The following is a 21,230-nucleotide window of genomic DNA, read 5'->3' on the forward strand; positions in this document are numbered from 1 at the left end:
TCTTTATGGGGAAAAAGCTTATTCTTATATCCAGCCTGAACCTATTTAGCTTCAGTTCATGCCTTCTCTCTCATCCTCCAGCTGTACAAACCTGTGAAAAGTGTGTTTTCATTTTCTTGGTAATGTCCCTGCAGGCGCTGGAGGATGCTGTTAAACCATGCACTCTCCAGGCTGCAGCAGCTCAGCTTGTTCAACCTCTCCTCAGAGGGCAAGTATGCCCACCCTCAATATCTTGGTGGTACTTTTTTGAAGTAATTTCAATATCCCCATGTCATTATCAGAATTGCTGTTGATCTGGTTCTCAAGTTTTAGGTACCTTTATGGCTTCCTGGCTTTATCTTGGGACAGCAGAAAGAAGAATGGTACAGAAGAAAGGCTGTAACCTCATGTCCTCTCTGCTGTTATCACTGTGCCGGTCTTCCACTGGTAACTCATTTGTACTGTGGCTTCACTGAAGTACAGACCTTCGTGTCTTCATGGAAATACCATGTTCCTCCAGGTTTATTGGTCTGACTAATGTCAGGCACAGCCTTGGATATCAAGATATGCCATTCACTAGTTTCTCCTGGTGCTTTCCTGCACTGGTATTCCCATGCATATTTCATTCATATCAGACTTGGTATTTCCATCACAGAGCTCTGTTATAAGCATTGGCACATTTATCACCCAAGAATTAAGCCAAAAAAGGGACAATTTCTTAGATAGTCCACAAAATGTAGGGATGAGTAGACTCCTGTCTTGTTTGTGTGTACGAGATCCTGATTCCCCTTTTTTGTCTTGATGCTTGTATAAAGTGTTGGAACTTCCCCCTGGAATAATGGAGGACTGCTTCCTACAGTGTGACCAATCCACTGAGTGCAGGAGATTGAACCAGATTCATGGCATTGATAGGACTGCAGAAAGGATGTGATAAAATAAAACATTCATACTTAATGAGGTTCCACTGTAGCTTAAGAATGGGCATGACCTTGAGGTCAATTTTTTGAAAGGAGGAACCTGAGCCTCTTCATAGAGACTCCGAAGTGCTCTGCTTACCGGTCTTTTCCTTGCAGTTTGTAGTATTCATTAAGTTACACTCTGACTTCTCAACTGCAAATGAAAAAGCAGTTGCCTTAATATATTAATTTTATAAATCTGATCATATGGATAGACCAAAAGAATAGTTCTAATTTATTAATTATATTGCTGCCTATCAGTTAGATTTCTTTATTCTTGCTTTGACTTTTTTCTTCCTCATACTGAGCTAGGAAGAAACAAGCTGAAAGTCTGAGCTCATGAGGCATCAGTTCCTATTTTGCTGATATGAATGTGGATAATTTTCAGAAACTGTGATAGTTTTTGCACTTTTTATTTCACTTTGTGAACTTTTAATTCATTTCAGTTTATTTTGGTATTACTGTGTGTCATCTTCCTGATTTTGAGACTGTTTTCAATGTTCATGATAAAGTGTATTTGTCTGGTGGAAATATTTGGAAATTTTCATTCTGTTTTCAATTAGAGATAAGCAGGAATCAAACCTCTGTATCTCAATATTTCCTCAGTTTTGAGGAAACCTAAGTCAGAGACATAGTCTGAAGCTCTCTCTTTTTTTTTGGAAACTTTACTGTGTAAATCATACAGACCTGCTTTTTAAAGAGGTGATTGTCAGTGTGATTCCTATCAGTAGAAATAAGAGAGATAAATTCTGGTATTTTCCCCTGAAAAATGAGTGTGGATTTTTATTTTTAATGATTTTATATTAAAGTTTTGTTAGGAAGTCATCACACAGAGAGAGCTTCTAAGTAACACCTGAATCAATTTTCAGAATTTTTAGAAGAGATGAAGTGTGTGAAAAGAAGTTAGATTTGTTCACTGTCACATCTACATTTTCTTCAAAAATATATATTCCTTTTCATCATACTCAGCAAAAGGGAAGAGTTAGTGTAGTGGAAATGATACAGGTACAATTTCTCCTTTAGATTAACTGTAATGGCATGTTGAAATAGGTGAGCCAGTTTTGAAGAGGTGAATCAGAAACCGAAAATCAAGGTCAGATACAGAGAACATTTTCCAGTCTAGTATGAGAGCATGTACATATTGTTTCCACCGAGTTTTATTGGATCTGGCCACCAGCACACACAAGATTGCTTTTCACATTTGTCTATAGACTTTCCCAACTAGGAAAACAAGTGGAAACTGTGTAGTTCAGATCCTTTCCAGGGCACACAGATACATGCCTATGTAATGAAGAAACCATGTTCAGTGTACATCTATCCTACAAAAATTAGGAATTATGTTATGTATTTTTGAATGTTGTCTCCCGGTATGCAAGTTACTGTCTGACTGTTCACACATAAGCTGTACAGTATCTTGTAACCTTAAAGGTATCTGAACAAAAGACTCATATCCTACCATTCCTCTTTTTTTGAAATTGTAAGGGAAACTGATTATTAGAAAAATGGCTACAATTGTTCCATGCCAACTCAAATTCTGTGGGATTTAAAATTTTGGAATTTTTAAGGCCTGGTCAAATCAAAGGTTATGTAAATTAAACCTCATGTCTATTTTCACAAATCAGAGCAAGAAGTGAGAAAGTTTTCCTATATTCTGCCCAAAACTTACTATTTTTAAACCTATGAAATTTGATTGCAGCTGAAGATATTGCATGTAAAATCTTCAGTTTCTTTATTTTCTAAACTGTTTCATGTCAAAGGAATGGATGATAGATAGTGCCCCTCAGACAAGGAGGTCTTTTTGGGGCACAAACTCATTAACATAGTAAAAAGAGCTTTAAATGAGTTTTGAAAGCCCACAGGGCAAAAGTCCAAAGGCAAATTAAAACCCAAACAACAGCAACAACAATTATTGATCTAGTCATTTGGATGGAATCTGAAGATGAGCAGAAATCAGACGTGCTGCTGAAGAGACAAGAATGAAAATATTAGGGCAAACTGCTGAGAGAATTTTTTATACATGATGCAAGTATTCAGTGGCTCAAAGATTCAATCAAAGATGACATAAAGAATGGCAGAAGATAGAACATAACATCAAATTACAATGCTGGTGGCAGAAGACTAAAGCTTCTATACAAGTCAAGAGAGGGAAAAAATTGACAGATGCTATTATATACATTAAAGGTAGTCATGGAGATTGAATTGTATGGTCATTTAAGGTTTTTCCAGCCATAATACTTTTTTGGATTTTGTGTTTCTACAAATCCACTTGAGGCATAAGGATTTGGTGAAAGAATAAATTCATATGCTTTTTATATCTAAAAGTGGGAGCCTTTCTCTCTCTCTCTCTTTTTTTTTTTTTTTTTTTTTTTTTTTTTTTTTTTTTTTTTTTTTTTTTTTTAAATTTGAGGAAAATTTCTTCAAGCAATTTTATCAGCCCCTTGAGATAAACGACCAGGCTCTTTTGATGGCCCAGTAGAGGGCAATGACACCTATACCCAATAGCTGTGCTGGTACACACTGGATAAAAAATCTTTAAGTTATAGTAAGAAGAATCACACCACACCCCACCTTAACATTTCAGACATCAGGTTAATTAGGCAGAACTCCAGTTCATACATACTATCCCAAGGGAACATGTTACTGTATATTTTCCTTTTTGATGCACAGCTGCATGCCTGCTAAATCAGGCATAATTTACATGGATGGGCCTAGGAGCCTCAGTCCTCAGCCATATACTGTGGACAACTGGTTTATCTTGAATAAGATAAGCTTGAAAATATTACATGACTATCATTTCTCTGATTGAAAACATTATAAATATTGCATATTGTTGGAAATGTTGCCCTGTGACTGGGCCAGTGGCAGGCTCCATCACCTAATTCTCTCCAGTGAAGATTTATTTTCCTCTGAAGATAGGCTGAGAGACTTGTCATTGCCCAGCCTGGAAAAGAGAAGGCTCCAAGAAGACATTATAGCACTTTACAGTACCTTAAAATGATTATGAGAAAGCTAGAGAGGGATTTTTGACAAGGGTATGAATTGATTGGGCAAGGGGTAATGGCTTCAAAGTGAAAGAGGGCAGATTCAGGCAACCTGTGAGGAAGAAATTATTTACTGTGAGGGTGGGGAGGCACTGACACAGGTTACCCAGAGTATTTATGGATGCCCCATCCCTGGAAGTGTTCAGGGCTAGGTTGGATGGGACTCTGAGTAACCTGGTCAAGTGAATGGTGTTTCTGTCCATGGCAGGGGTGATGGAACTGGATGACCTTCAGGGTCCTTTCCAACATAAACCATTCTATGATTTTAGGATTTTCTTACCTTTTTTTTTTTTTTTTTTTTTTTTTTTTTTTTTTTTTTTTTTTTTAGCACTTATTTAGCATGGTCTGTCTGCTAGAGATTTCACCATCTAAATCAGACATAAATAGGTGAGTGTTAGGTAGGAACTATTTGAAGTAAGGCAGACAGATATAATTTGTCTAGGTATTTGTTAATACTGGAAATATTTTCTTTAATGTTTACAAAAATGTTCAACTCATATTCATCCATATCTAACCTCTACTATTCTTGTTGATGTAAGCTAGGTTCATTCTCTACACTACTCTCTCTACTCTCTATTAAGACAATAAACAAGATATTGCCCTAATCAAAGGTACATCTTATAATTAAAACCATAGTCCTCTAATGCACCTTCATTTTGTCTTTCCTTGCTGTGTTAAATCCAAGATAAAGTACAAGTTTATCAGAGTATATCAGAGTAGATCCTTCAATCATGCCTTGAGTAGGTCATTATGGAAATTTATGTATTTTATGTTGCTTGAAACTTTAACAAAGTTATCAAGAGATTTTGTATAGGAAGCTAAAAGTTCATTCAGGTTCTCAAAGGTGTAAATTATGTATTGATGCTTACATTATAATATACATGGAATATTATTCAAGATCTGTATTAAGAAGCTTGTACTCCATTCCACTACAATGACCGGACAAAAAAGTTTAGGAGCCCTCATTATTCAGTGATTATGGTGGATGAGTATGCTTAACTCCTAACTCTACAGAAATGGATAAAAGGACAAAATCCCTGACCTGAAGATTTTGCAACCTGTTATTAGGCAAATATTATGATCAGATGGAAAAAAGGGTTTAGACAGAGGGGTATGGAGAAAACTATTGAGTTTTGGATTGTCAAGAATCTGATCATATGATGACACATTCTAATCGTGCATGTGTTGACACTTCTTAGTAAAAAGGTGATTATATTTGAGAGGGATCTTGTGGTGTTTCAAATGAAAAGGGTTTTGGCAAAGGATTGAACAAACGTTCTGAGAGAATAGAATTAACAGTTAAGGTGTAGGGAAAGAGATCTGGGGAGGCAGGAATTAATAGGATGGGCATAATTTGAAAGGAGAAAGAAAAATGTAAAGTTAATATAAAGGGAGACTATGGATTTACCTAAGATTCATTTACAGTATCTCAGTTTATTGTTGCACTGGAACAAACTTGTATCTCCTTCATCTCACAGAATTTGAATTATAACGCTTACATGAATGATGAGAAACAGTGAGAACAATGAGAACAATGAGAAAAAGCAGAGGCAATAAAGTGAGTTTTACTTGAGGTTACCTCAATAAAGAATGATTTGTCATACTTAACAAATAATTCCTTATTATTATCTGTGTGGTAATTTTAATGCTATTCAAGTAACTTGGAACTTTGGTGGTGGTGGTGTTTTATTTTGCTTGCTTTTCTACTATGAATACATTGAGGTCATTTTTGATCAGTCTTTGAAAGGTTGAAGATGCCTGTGAAACCCAGTTTCTAGAGTAGTCTGCTTCTGTTTGAAATGGGTAATATATACTTTAGTGTTTAAAATAGAAGTGAGTCAAGCAAATCATATGTTTACTATTTCCAGAAACGTTTTTAAAGGTTTGAGGAGCTTTTTTTTGTTCTGTCTAAAGTTATATTAGACAGAATTTCCACACAGCTACTGCAAACCTGAATAAAATCTGTAACTTCACATCTAAATTTGTCATGAGTTTTTAACTATTTCATAGAAATCCAGACATGTTTTTAGCAATGAAAACTGAGTTATGGCTTGGGATTCAAAGTGCTCTTAGAAATTATTAAATTCTTTATGAATTCAAGATGGTGTGAATGTATCTATATGTGTAGTGATTTGAAAACAAAACAAGCGGGAGTCTCCAAGTCAGAAATGCAATTTAATAGGAAGAAAGGGAAAAAAAGGTAAAATAAAACAAATGCAATAATACAAAAGACCACTGACAGACTCAGAATACAATCTGAGCAGGGTGATGGAAGCAGTCCAGATGAGGTGGTTTTTTATGAAGCAGCCATCTTGTAGAAAAGTCTGGTGGCTCTCATCCTCTGGGAATCTAGTGGGTAAGGCTGCTTGTACTGTCCCAAATCCCAGATTATATCTAGATGGGAATGCTTGGTTCCTCCCTCTGGGTGGAGCATCTCACAATGGGATGATGAGTCATACAGTGGGTCTTTGATGGCCCATTAAACAGAGATAGCTCCCAGAGGGGGTTATCTATGAGTCATGCAGCAAGACATTTGATGGGCCATTAGCAGAAGATAGCCCTGAGGGAGGGGGCCTGGGAAGAGCACTGCTCTGTCAACTGGATTCAACAGTTCATGATGATGGTCATAGAAAACTTTGTGCACATCCTACACTACAACCCAGGACAATATGCTATTCAAAACCCAACCTTTTGGAAAAAGTTCATAATGCTCCATGACATAACCCTGATTAGCCATTCAGAGGATGACAGATTCTTGACTATGGGATGCTCCAGTCCTGATGCAGCAGGCTGGCTTTTGTGTCATGTTTAATGTAACACACTGGGACAAGTTAGTCATGTCCAGATATGGAAAATTATGGCAGCTGAGATGTGGTCCATATTCTCTAAATTAGATATTGTTTTTCAGATTTCTGCATAGTGTCCTGCCAATAAGCCAAGCCTGGTTGTCTCTGATTTAAGTAGTGACATACTGAAAACCTTGTGGGCTTGTGATAATGACAATACTGGCTTTTTGGCACACTGGGTGTGCTTTTGTTCTTATTTTAGCATGCATTTTTTATGTCATGACTGTGCATATTACTTTTCAGTGTAGGTGTGGAGCATCTCTAAGTGTCTTAATGTGCTGAGATAAAGAAATGTGTTCCAGAAATGGCATTTTGAGTCATGGTTCACCCATTTTAAGTATGAAAATGAGTACTTTGGTGCCTGAAAATTTGTTGATTTATTCAGACTTGTCAAGTTTTTTAACATAAATGTTTGTTTCGTGGTGGATTTATGTTTTCTTAAAACAGTCACATTGATCTGTCAATCCAAATACTGTGTGGAATATATTGACAAGATTTATCTTTTTTGATGTATCTTTAGCCTTTCACAGATTACATTATGAGATGAATGACATGAAAAAAAGGAGTGTGGTCCGTCCTAGCTTAGTTTATACCTTTTCATGTTGTTTTCTGGGAAATATCCCTATTGTCTCAAGTGTCATCCTATATGACTTCCAGTTTTGGAAACTCCATTCTCATTCTCTTTGTTTTTCTGTGCACTAAGGGTTCCAAAGGCATGGCTCAGATTTCTAAGTCTTGCATGACAAATATTGAATTCAGATTTTTCCAAGTAAAAAGCCCTTAACATTTATTTATTTGTATGTTTAAATAAACACATATTTTGTTAATCATCTGGGATTTTGGTTTTTTATTTGCAAAATTTGTGCAATTGAGCCTTCATATAGAATGCCAAAATATGTGACCGGTTTTAAAAATTATTACTTTTTTATAAATCTATAAAACATTTTGTTATAAACTTTATTAACAAAAGCAGTAGTTAACAGATATAAAAATAAGCAAGTTACATAACCATGGCAGGCTCCTGCAGTCTTTAGCTTCTCCCCACAAATGACATACACAACATTCTTGGCTGGAGCTTTATTCAAAACACATTTCAAAGACACAACTGTAAAACATTAGATCCTTCCAAAGAGTAAGTTGACTAATGGGAAGAAATAAGACAGACCTGCTATGTAAGGCAAAAGAAGTCTCCACCTAACTAAAATTTCCAAGAAAGCTATCACCTAAAGAAGTCAGAAAGAGTCCATTCTTCCCTTAAATTCACTTTCTAACTTGAGATAACCAATAAAAACCAACCTGATTTATCATGGCTTTATACAGTCTGCAGTCCCCCTGCTTATAACCCTCCTTTCATCTGTTGCATTCATATCTCTGCTGAATGTCTTCCCAAGATACAACATCAGTGAAGATTATAGTCAACCTACAATTCAACGTCGGAATGAAATCATGGTCATCTTCTAGTCTAAAGATCATGTTCACACCCAGGAATATGGGCAAATTGATGTTCTAGCATGAGGCAGACCACCAGTACCTTAAGTTTTAATGCCTTCATATTTACTGTAGATTTGAGGTTAAATATTGGTCCACATATATTCATTCAGAATTGAAACTGCCTGCATAATAATTCCTAATTTTTCCTCTTTCTGCCTCTTAATGCTGAGTGATAACTTTTTGCCCTGTTAGCTTTTTATTTAACAGTGCTAATATAAATAGTGAGGGAGAGGTGAGGAGCTCAAACATCAATCAGTCAAACAAAATAATGCATCTTCTCTACTTCTCTCAATTTTTTCAGACCATCCACTTGAACTTAATTAGCTCACTGTATTCTTAATTACTGTGGCCTCGCTAGAATTCATGAGCATTATCTGAACAAATAAATTTGGAACAGGAAGATTTCCAAAGGAGACAGGGATATCGAACTGGGATTGGTGTCTTGGTGATTATAAACAATCTCTTTAAGGGAGTATTGAACTTTTGCCACTAGAAGGCAACTAAGGGAATAAGGTGCTACCCTCTTTGTACTCATGTCCATTTACATGAGCATGACCACTAATAGCAAACTTTGAGCTGCACTGAACTCAATTCAGTAGCAATTCTAGATGAATAACTGCTTTGCCATTGATCATGATGCTGATTTACTTAAATGAAATACTTAAACTCATATTGAAATTTTTGTCAAATGGTGTTGGGAATTTTTCCCCTCCTATAAAACATTATGGGCCAGTTTTGTTTACAAAACCTCTGCATTTAAAATTTAGCTCAAGATGGATGAACTACTGAAGAAAATGCACTTATTTGGTAAATGTTGTAAAATTGTTGGAGTGTTCTATGTAATCACAGATTGATCTTTCACTGCACAGCTACATTCTCTCTTTTGACCTGTTAGTTACCTAACACTGATATACATGATGCAAATTTTCAAAGAATCACAAGGATAAAAGCCACCTTATGATTACCATCTTATTCAAGTTATTGTGTCTACTCACATGGAGACAATTAATAACAGTAGGCCATGTAGATCATCGTGCTGGGAAGACATGTTAATGGAAAATTTCATAAGCCTCAAGGTTTTTGTTTGTTTATTTTTGTAGTGCAATGGAATAAGACAGGAATCGAGGGGATATTGTAAAGACAAATATCTTTATTTAACTTTAAATATCTTCAAATCCTGTCAGAAGAAGGTGTAGGACTGATGCTTGTGTAGAAGTGACTATGAAATTAAACCGTTTTGGGGTTTGTTTCTGTCAGATGAAAATCTTAAATGAAGTCTTATCTCTTGAAATGTTTTGGTTGTGGTGGTGACATTGTATAAATGAAATACTTCTCACATATATATATTGGAACGTCTTCTCAAATTTAATACTGTTTGGATGAGAAGAGCTGGCTTCAGCCTATCTCAATCTCTGTGATTTAATTCCTGGAATCAACATTTTTGGACTATAATTATAAGTAATAAGCATAATCTGTCTGGTCTCCTTTTTCTATTGTGTGCTGTTAAATAGCAAGATTAAGCAGGAAGATTCAGGTCCCCTCACGTTTTCTAGGATGGCACTGAGACAGTACCATACATTTGTTCACTTTTATAGAGACATGTCTCTGCAGAAATAATGAGAGAGTGAGAATAAAGTCAGAATAGAAGGGAAGAATTCATGTATTTTTCTTCAGCTGTTATCAAATAGTTTTACTGGTTTTCCTAGCTGCAGTAGGCACCAAGGTCATCCACAGTTCACAACAACTCTTCCCTGATTGTAGATGACATTACATCAGAAAGCACATCTAGTAATTTATATTTCATTTCTCTTTAATTCCCTTATAAAAATTACTTCCTAGCATTCTCTTAAACAGAGAAAGCATCTCTGACTTGAAGAAGTAGAAGAAAAGTGGCACCCGCTCTAAAAATGCATATGAAAATATTTTGTGCCAAACTGCTGCTGAATCAAATATAAATAAAGGCGGGTCTCTGTTTTACTGATGTTATCTCCTTTAAGATAAAAAATAATTGGCATTCATAGACATGATCAACATCTCCATCCAGAGTAATGAGCAAATTAACAAGACACCTACTGAGTTGTCTTAAGACACTACATGTAAAAAGAACTAATTATTATTCTCTTTGCAATACAAATCTCCACTCATGGCAAGCTGTGTTGCTGACAGTGTAGAAAATGGAGGACAATATCAGGCAGGTGTATTTTTATGAAATATCACACCACCCTTCTTAAAGGCTTTGACAGTGACAGTCCTTCAGTGAAGAAGGAAAAGTAGCCTGAAAAGTCTCCACATGTCCATTCATGTTTGTTGATGAAATTTCAGTTTTCTTAAAGGTTCATTTATACCATACCCACCAGCACAGCATCTGATCTTATTCCAGTAGTGCATTAGGCAATATGACAAATATCTGTCACATTCTAGTTCTCTCTTCCTCTCCCTGGGGGAGAAAGACTAAATGAATGTAGATGCACAGGGATAAATTCAGACCTGCTGTAAGTAATTGTGATTCCATTGATGTCAGTGGAGTTGCTCCCTAGCACTTTTGATTTGAAACTGGAACACAGAGTCGCATTGTTCTTTGCAAAATAAAAATAAACAGTATGTGAAGATGTTTCCAAACATTTCAATAATATTATCTAGGACAGATTCTGCTCCCAGTTAAAACTATACAAATCCATTTGAGTTAATGATGTTACACAATCATAAATGGAATCACCCCTATATAAACATACAGCTTAAAAGTGGTTGTGATTTTTAGATGTTAGATGTTAGATGTTACATTTATAGATGTACAGAGATCAACATGCAAAACTGCAAGTTTGGCCTTCTGCCTTTTAACAAATAGTTCAGTGGGATGAAATGCCTTTGGGTAAACCATCCTTCACAGCTATTGTGTACTCTGTATTTTCAACTAAAAATAGAAATTAAAAAAAAAAAAAGTTAAAAATAATTTTTCAGGTGAGCTGCTTAGGATTTACTGTGATTTTATGAGTCGCATGTATGCCACTAAACACAGTCTGAAGATTATCAAGACAGGATATCACTTTGATTTAGTTCACATCTTGATGTGATAGACTCTATTTCTTATTTATACAAGGAAATATAGATTGAAAATATAAATAATCTTTAGCAATAATTCTTTGAATTTAGGATATATGTGAAAGTGAAACAGCCTAAGATTCTGTAAAGTAAGCTTGTGGGAATACCCTGTTGTTTGCCTGAGGGCTTCCCAAAAATGATGGGTATGATGATTGCTTACTTTGCTAAGAAGAAGAAGAAGAAAAGTGATGGCATTTTAATCCCTCTTTTGTGAGGTTTTAACTGAGCTGACCAATACACTGCATTAATGTACTGCATTTGCAAATAAAAAAGGTTTCCCGTCATGTGTAATGTGACCAGTCAAGTAGAATTTGAAGATTTATAAATATCCATCTTTTAAGTAGTTGATGAGAAGAGTCACACATTTTTACTTGTTTTTATCTCTACTTTTTAAGAAGTGCATAAATTAGGATTTTGGTTAATTTCCTAGGAGAAAAGAGTAGGCAATTTCTTTACTCTGTTTCTGTTCTTTCTCTTAGATTCATACACAGAGCCTTCACCAAGCCATATTCTTTTTTATCATCACACTCACAACTGGCAGGCCTGACTGCTCATGGGTGGCCATCACATGAAACATCTCTCTTTGAGGTGGATGAGCCCTCATTCCACCAGAGGAAGAAGCTTCCCTACACTTCTGCATCTGAAGAAGAATTCTTGGTATGGGCCTGGTTGTTGATGCTACTAGCACACTGTTTTATGGAGTCAAGACCTTTTGACCAGAGCTTTCCAGCTCTCAAATGCAAATACGTGTTGCATTTGGGTTTTTTGTTGTTTTCCATCTCTGTGTAATGGCAAGGCTTAACTATATTATGCTGTTTCTATTTTCTCTCAAAGTTTCAGAAACTCGGGAACAAGGTCTAGGGAGAGGTGCTTCCACAGGTTTGGAATTTTATGGATTTATTGTGTAGATCCAGCCATAGCATAAAGATCTAATTCAATTTTCACTGCAGTAAGTGAAAATTTCTGTAATTTTAAAGGCCTTTGGTTTATGAACACTAATTTAATTAGATGCAAGTGGAACACTGAAAAATCTATTTGTAATTGTTTTAACACAAAGAATTCATAAGCTCCAAGCCCCATTTCTGAAAATGACGTCTTATGGAGATTCAAAAGATTTCTGTAGAGGTCTTTTGCAAGAGAAGAAAATTTTATTTCAGAGCAATACTACATGGACCAATTATAAATGGGTTTATGTTGGAGAAGAAAAGGACAAGTGTTATCAATACAATTGCTGCCTTTTTCATCTTGACTCTTGAAATCTTGGTGATTTGCAACTAACAACCCCCATATTCACAGGTCTTGAGTTTATCTTTTTATGGTTAATGCTACCATGTTTTCTAGAGACAGAAATTTGTCATACTTTTTCCTCACTTGTAGTCTTAACTGTATGAATTTTTTTTTGTGTGTCTAATATGTTTTTAGTTACCTACCATGGAGAAATTCTTTGAATACTATGTTGACCTATTATTGATCATAAGGGGTGGTCCTTTCTCTAGATTCTGGCTCTACTCCTCTTAGCTGGGAGCAAGGCTTAATAAAACTGAAACAATAAATATCTTATATCTACATAACACTTGAATCCAAAAACAGTTTAAAAAGCAAGGATGAATTCATTTACCACTGAAATGCCAGCCACCTCTGGGGTGGAACACATGGTTCTTATTTTCACAGAGCTAAGCAGCTGTTTAACAGTATGAAACAACAGTACATTATAGTTTGAGTCATGAAATGAAGAATAACCCTGTATCCAACTGAAATGATTAAACTTAGATGGGGGGAAATAATTATCCAAATTGGTAAAATGATCAGAACACAAAGACTAACCCCGTTATTTTGGCACAGTGGACCTTCAAAATACTGAGGACTGAGTGTGGTAAGAAACATAATTTTTCATTACATCTAAGAGCTGTTATCTTCAGTTATATTGAATTTTCTCCAGCAAAATGATTTCATGTTTAAAAATGTCGGTCCATCAATATCCAGCTTGTCTGTGGAAAATACAGAAAAATATGTCATTAAGACAGAAAATGGTTTTTTGGAGTCCTTTGTGGAATTTCTGATCAAATAGAGATTGAGCCAGTACCACGAGTAACCTGACTGTTATGCACATCTCCCAGGATGTGGGAGAATGAAATTCAAGTTCCTGTTAAGATTACTTCACAGTGTAGACTTGGACCTGGGTTTCCTGCATCTCAGAGGAAAGCCCTTAATCCTGGACTTGCAGCTATTTTGATCATATTTTCTACTTATTTTCCCATGGAAAAAAAAAAAAGAAAAAAATTGAAAGGTCTTGGGTTTGGCTCAGTGTAGAATGTGAATTTTGCAATTTCAAAAACTTTCCTGGAACAGGAAAGTTATTTTCCACCCAGTTTACCTCCTGCTGCAATGTATTTGTTTGTAACATGATGAAAAGTTACTGAATTTGCTGCAATATTATCTTAGTGGGAAGACAATTGTTCTGTAGGATTCATATGGGTTTATATTATATTGTAATGTTTCTATACATTCAACTATATAGTGTATACATCAGGCTAGGTCATCAGAAAATTTAATCTCAAAGTGGCAGTGTATCTAGAAATTGCAGCAATCATCTTTTAAAATATGCTGACAATAATACTAAAATGAACACATACCTACCTGCTCTAAAGGTGAAGTCACTAATCTTCTCAAGGACCTGTTTACAATAGCCAGTAGGCAAACACCACTAAAGGGGCTTGTATGTCCCCATTCCTTCAAGGATTAGTAACGTGACCATGCCTGGCAGAGAGACCTTTTCACGTTCCCCTCTGTTGGGCAGGTTAAGGAATCAGAAGATGTTTTTGTAGTAAAGGAGTGCTATCACTTTCTTTTGTTTTGGGCAATCAAAATACAAAATACAATTCTTGTAGATGTCACTCCTGATACTCGTAAAAAAACTGTATCCTTTGTCTGTCAGGAATACAAAAAAGATATTTAAAACTGTTTACATGTTTCAAATCCCTCCAGATCAGATGTCAACAAAATTCTACCACTAATGAACAATGTTTGGTTTGATTCCATAATGATTCTGCCATTCTATGTCAATGCACTGAGTTTTCAGGTCTAATGAGGTCTATTGATTCCTGCAGATTTCTAGTATTTAATAATCTGTCAAATTCATTAATCCTGTTACTGAAAGAGGTGGTACACAATTTTAAGGAAACATCTATTACTTTCAGCGATATAATTTCTGCCTGCTATATGGACACTAAAGGCGTTGGGCCCAGGAACTGTGAAGTCAAAGAACACATTTCACTGAGATTTGGATGAGCTCAAAATATTTGTGCAACCCCATTGGCACGGAAGTCTAGCATTGAAGAAACTTGACTCTAAAGATTCCTCAAGTCCCTTGTTCTCTTAAGGCCAACTTTTACGAAAGTCAATGGAAGGCTAGTTTCCAACAAAATTAATGACTCTATATTAATGGTTATTCAGAAAATTTAATTGTTTGGTCTTTGAGGAAAACACTAACCTTTTCTATTGTATTTGGACCACAGGAGAAGTGGTAGTGCTTTTAAACTACGTAGGAATGGTAATTTGGGGTTTGGGAGAGAAAGACCTACTCTTGTAATAAGAAAAAAATTATCAGAAAGATTAGTCAAAGAACAACTAAAAAGAAATGATAGCATACAGAGCTTCTAAACATCTTATTTCTAGTCTGATGGACTAGATACTGAGGTCTTTATAGTTAAATCAAATTAAACTTCAGTTGTCATGTATATAGTCACATGCATACATAAACATAATGTGTATAAAAAGTCAACACCAACATAAAAATATATTAGATGTTCTTGTTAAGAATAAACAAACATTGCCTTGTTTGGCAGAATTTTCAAATGCATATTGCTTCCTTTATTTATTTTTTTATTACAATAAAAATGTGTTTTGTGTTAAATCTATTGTTATAAAGAAATTAACCGCTGAAATCTGCCAGCATGGCTTTTTTTCCATAAAGTGGGAAAAAAAATTCCTCCTGTTTTAGATACTTGAAAACTTTAGAAATCTGAAAATGAAAAGACCAGCCTTTGCATAGCAAATTACTCCATAAAAATAAAAAGAATTCTTCTGTGTGAACTTAAATGGTTTGAAGGCAGAACATAGCAAAAGAGAATAGCGTGCATGGTCCTAAAGGAAAACAGAGGGCTTAAGTCAATCTTTACAGATGTATCAGAGCCATTCAGGAAGAAAAATAATAAAAAAGAAATAAATCATAGGCTATTTCACAGAGGTTTAGGTCTCATTCCTATTCTGCTGAGACAAAGATTATTTTCTTAACCCTGCACTTGTGAAGAAAATTCCAGGAAAATCCTTACAAATAAAGTCTTTTCCTTGATCTGTTCCTTAATTTTCAGGAATATGGACAAAATTTTACAGCCTTTCATCTATATTAAGAGGTATGACTTGCAAGGCCTAAGCTTTCAAACTTTACTATTCAGGGTACTTAGGTTCTCCTTTCATCCTCTGCTATGATTTAACCTACACTTCATGCTACACCTTACAATGCTCTTGTGTCCATCTACATTTTTTTACTGTCACTAATTCTGTGTAGCAGGTTACATATAACACAGTGGTATCAAGCTGTGCTTGGGTTCTGTTCTGCAATGCGCTTTACAAATTCTTTATACAAGACAACTCTTGCTCCAGAGAGTAAAGCATTAAAAGCAATAGAAGATTGACTGGGAGCTTGGAATCCTACAATTTCTTCTGTCCAAGATCCCAGGATCAGCCAGCAGGAAAACCAGAAATAGTATCTTATCTCCGAGTCCCTGAGCACAGCTTGCTATCTCTTCTTGCCTGATTACTCCTTTCTCCCCCAGGAACTTTCTTAGAGGCTACTGCAGCTGCCTCTGAACATTCAATTCAGTCAGACTAAAACATCAAGGTGTTATGACCCAGGTCACTTGTCAAGCTAGGAATGTTCTGAGTGCTCAGAATGGTCTGAGTGTTAAGAGAGTAATGAGATATTGAGGGTAAAAAATGAATGTTTTGTTGGTTTTTTTTTTCATTTGGAGAGGCAATTAATGACTTGGCTGATAACAGAAGGGGACAGTCTTGAACATAATTCATTTGGACTTTAGCAAAACCTTTGACAAAATGCCGATGAGGGAGCATGGTGAGCTCCATGATGACATTGGCATCTGCTAGGTGAAAAGACTTAATAATTAGATGTATGGCAACATACAGATAGTGTAAATCTATGTGAAGGAAAGCCCTCTGGCAGAAATAAAAAAATTAAGGGCCTCTGTGTCTTGGGATTAGGACAAGTTCTGGCCAAGAGATGTGTATACAGTTCGTGCTTGTGTGCATTTCCTGACCATGAGTTTAATTGCTGCAGTATCCTGCTTCGTCATGAGGCAGCTGCACCCAAGTTAAGCAAAACTGCCAGCCTTCCAATGGATATAAGGAAGAAAATTTAAAAGAAACTCCAACCAATATGAGCACCTACCATATTTAAGGTATTATGTGGCAGCTGTGGTCTGCCACATGGCTTTTTCACTTAAATTCTGGTAGTTTTAAATGGCTGGAGTAACACTCAGAAGAGGGGTTACACAATTTTTTATGTTTCAAAAGGTCCTGGACAGGACCCCACCAAAATCTGGGTAGTCCTGGCTGGTGTAATGAAGCTATAGATATCTGAGCAAAATTGTAAGAGACCTGTGGTTGCTTCAGACTGCCAAACCCAAGCTCTGCCTTCAGTCTACGATATTTAGTAAGGCAGCATAGTCAAGCTACCCATGTCTCTAGCAGACATCACGTTGAGAAGAGATATTGGCAGTCATTGTATATTATTCTGCTTCCTTAGTAAGTTTGGAAGTCTGCCTGCTTTCAGCTGGTTGTCATCTCATAACTGAAAGCAGTCTTTGATGTGAGTCTGAAATGATGCTTGTGGTCACAGCCCTTCATCTGCCGAAAAATGTTTATCTGTGTCCACACTGCAACTGTGCAAGTACTGACTTGGAGTTTCTACTGTCACACTGGACCATGCTATGAGAGGAACACTCACAGATCATTATGTTTGAGGAAGCATAGAGTTATGGACAAGGACCTATTAAGTGTTGTCTTCCCACAGTATGGTAAAAGTAGGGACTTTTAGAGTCTGTTAACTACACTGGTGGAAGGTGGAGATACCACTGAGATGAGTTTAGATGAATGTCTTTCAAGGAAGGAAGCACCACTGAACCACTGATAGAGAGCTTATGGAATACAGATTTACAAATTCAGATGCAGGGACTTCCAGCATAGCCTTGCAGATCTGATCATGGAGTAGAACAAATTTGGCATACAACCAAAATTTCCTTTCCTTATGGGCAGAGCTTGAGATTGTCATAGCAGTGAGGAGACCGTTCCTGAACAGGATTAGTCTGGGTCTGTTCTCGAACAGTTTTATCCCAGCTAATTCGTAGGATGCTCTTTTTTTCCCGACACATAAGATGTCCACATGTATTATCCTTTGCAAGACAGAAGAGACAGAACATAAATGAAATCCAGTCTCAAACACAATGGGGATGTTCTAGCGAGCATGGTGGCCCACCCAGATTTTAGAACTCTTTATTTTACAGTTTGAAGGACATGCATTGGTGTGGGAAACGTAAATTTTGATTAACTAAGGCCAAAGGCTTGCTTCTATCCAAGTTGATGTAAGGGGTCTGGTAAACTCTTGGTCTCATTTTCATGCAGAAATTGCAAAACCAAAGGTTCAATCTAGCTTAATATCTCCAAAAACAGATGACAAAAATCAAAGAAAACAAATGATCTGTTTATTAGGTTAACTGCTTTGAACTCTGGAAATGGGTTGTGTTTAGTTTCCTGCACATTCAATGACTTGATTTTCAACCTCTTGCCAATCATCTAAGGTGTCATAAGTCACCTTTTGATCATTTATGTGTATACATTCATTATAGATGTCGAAATGTCTTTAAGACAGTTTTTCCTTCCTGGCAGGTTAATTCCTAATATTTGCACTAATTTTGCACTAATTTTGGCATCCTGATATTGCCACACTCAGTGTGTGACTCTTTACTTCTTTTCCGTCCTTGGATATAGGTCAAGACCATGCAGATTTGGTATGGAATTGCTACCCTGAAGGAGATGTAGAATTGATTACTTGTTTGCATGCATTGAACAGAATATAGGAGTAAAGTGGCTGGTTTGCTATAGTTGAAGCAACAGAAATATAGAGTAATTTTTAATTAAAAAGCACACAAAGAAATCTGCTGCTATGATGGACACCACTTCCCCTTTGAGGGTCAAACAACAGGAAGATATATGACTTACTGAAATAAAAGACTGGCAACTATCACTGTAGAATTTTAGGCTGTCATTCCTTCTCTGTTGGGGCAGGGTGCAGAGAGCAGAGGTAGTACTGTCTTTTGTCTGAGGATTTCCAAATTTCTTTTGAAAACTCTTCCAAAACAGTGATTTCACAAATCATTTTAGAGGGGCCACAGATGAACAGAATTATTGGCTGTTAGGAACATGATACTTACGTGCAAGGAAAATAACAAAGTGAGAGTACTAACAATTCTAGTTGAATATTTCTAGTGTATGTTGCTGCCTTCATCAAAACCAGAGAAAGTACTTTGTGGGAAAGAATAGAAGAAGGATAAGAAACAGCAGAACAAAACTTTTGGATGTTAATGTGCAGTTTTTCTAGTTTGTTTCCAAGACACTCAAGCATGATTAAGCTGAGCAGACATTCCTTGGACAGAAGGCAAACTTTTATAACCAGGCAGGATCCTGACGTTCTGAAAGAAGACAATACTTTTGAAAAAGAAGCTTTGAGTCTGCATATGACATAGCAAATGACATTCAACCCTCCATTGTGACTTTTCAAAGACTGTAACAGGTCAGCATATTTTGTGTTTTGAGAAATCAGTTTGTCATATATAAGCACACACAAATACACAAAACCACCTGAACATTCTGGTTTGTGGTACAGTTTATCCTAGCATTGTTAAGTTCGCTGTGTGCTTTGCTTTGTACCAAACTAAGAATTCTTTACCCAGGGTATTGAAAATTGAAAAAATCTGTCTATTTGCCCTGAATTAGTAAAATTCATGTATGTTCTTTTGTAAGAATGCAAGTATTTTGTAAATTCCAATTTAAAAGGGGGCTGAACCTGCTGAAAAAAATTGTAAAATTATGTGTGTTTGCCCATACTACAGTTTCAATTCTTTATTCAAAACTAGAGTAAACGGCTTCTACCAAAGTAGGCAAAACTGGTTCAGTCTATTGTCAGATGAATGTTTTTATCTTTATAGACTCCATTGGCAGCAATTAACATGACTAAAAGTATTTGCATCCAGGTTATGTCTCATTTCCCCAATCTTCCTGTAGTCATCATAGAGACAGCTTTATCCTGTGGGTGCTACAGACCATTTTAGTTTACTGTAATGACTATCAAGAAGTTTAGTGAAACTTATGTCCTTATTTGAGCACAACAGTCATATATATGCCTGCAACTCCACAGTGTTTGTGATTTCATTGCACAACATATTTCTTCTTATTTTATCCCCTTTGTTTCATACTGAAATATACTTCCTTAGTGGTTAGACAAATGTAACAGGACCTCATTATGTCAAATTTTCAAGGATAAGGTATCCATGAAAAGGATGTATCTGGAGTATATAAGAGAGTGACAAGTTATATTTTTAGAAAGTTACTCATCAGGAAGTGTCAGAGGAGAATGATTGAAAAGAAACAGTCAAAATTCATAGGTTTCACATTAACTGCCTATAGATTTCATTTTACTTTGCAAGACATCAGCAAGCTCAGCATCTATCCACAAAATTTTTGAGAACACATCAAAAGCTATCAGACAACTCATCACATTATTCAGATTATCTTAACAAGAAAAATAAAACAGCAATTGAACCATAGAATAGAGAGTAACTAAGCAAGGATACTTAAGACATGTAGACAACAAGTTGAAACAACACAACTAATTGGTAGCATTGTGAAAAATCAACTTAAAATGAAACATTATTATTAGCTGAATGCATCTAAATACTTGACCATTTTTAACAAATTCTAGTGAAATAAACCATTGATTTAAAAGTTATGTAATATGTCTGTGTTAGAAATAATTTACTCATTATGTTATGCTTAAGAATGACAAGAATTGATGGTATGGCTCTTTTTCCTTCCTAACATCGAAAGTTTTTATGGAGTCCTTAACTGTAAATTAAGCCAAAATATTACATGAAAGTTCAGTTATCTTCAGCTTTTCCTAACACGGTTGTCTGGTTTTCAGGTCTGTATTGTCTGTGCGTAGGGCTCATGCAAACCCTGAAGCTCTGAAAATCAGGCTCCAAAAACATACTGAGGCATTGAGACAGCCAAAAACTATGGATGACAATTACAAAGAGGAACAGGAACACTTGGAGTGTTTTGTGGACTCAGTTATTCAAGGAAAGCCAGAGCTCTAACTTTGTTTTGCCTAAGTACTGCTTTTAGGAGAAGCAGACAGCTAGAACCAAGTCTGACACATGGGTCCCAAAATATCTGAGCTCACCCTACATATGATGACACTTGAAACAGAAAGAGTGGGACTCCCCGTAGAGACACACAAGACCCTGAGCATAGCAGGGTGACCTGAACACACAAATGATGTGCAAACATCAACACTGTGCTGTGTCTGCACTAAATTATCAGTGGGTCAAGAGTCAGTGCAGTTCTGCCATCCTTGACAGATGGAGAAAGTTGTGGCCTTGGTGGGTCTGTCTTTAATTGAAAATGATAACCTGAGAACCTATCTTGGAGTGAAGTCACTCTCCCACCTTCCTTCCTTCCTTCCTTCC

This window comes from Chamaea fasciata, unplaced genomic scaffold, assembly GCF_029207755.1.
Source record: "Chamaea fasciata isolate MVZ Bird 193981 ecotype frontalis unplaced genomic scaffold, bChaFas1.0.hap1 SCAF_1, whole genome shotgun sequence".
NCBI classification, from domain to species: Eukaryota; Metazoa; Chordata; class Aves; order Passeriformes; family Sylviidae; genus Chamaea; species Chamaea fasciata.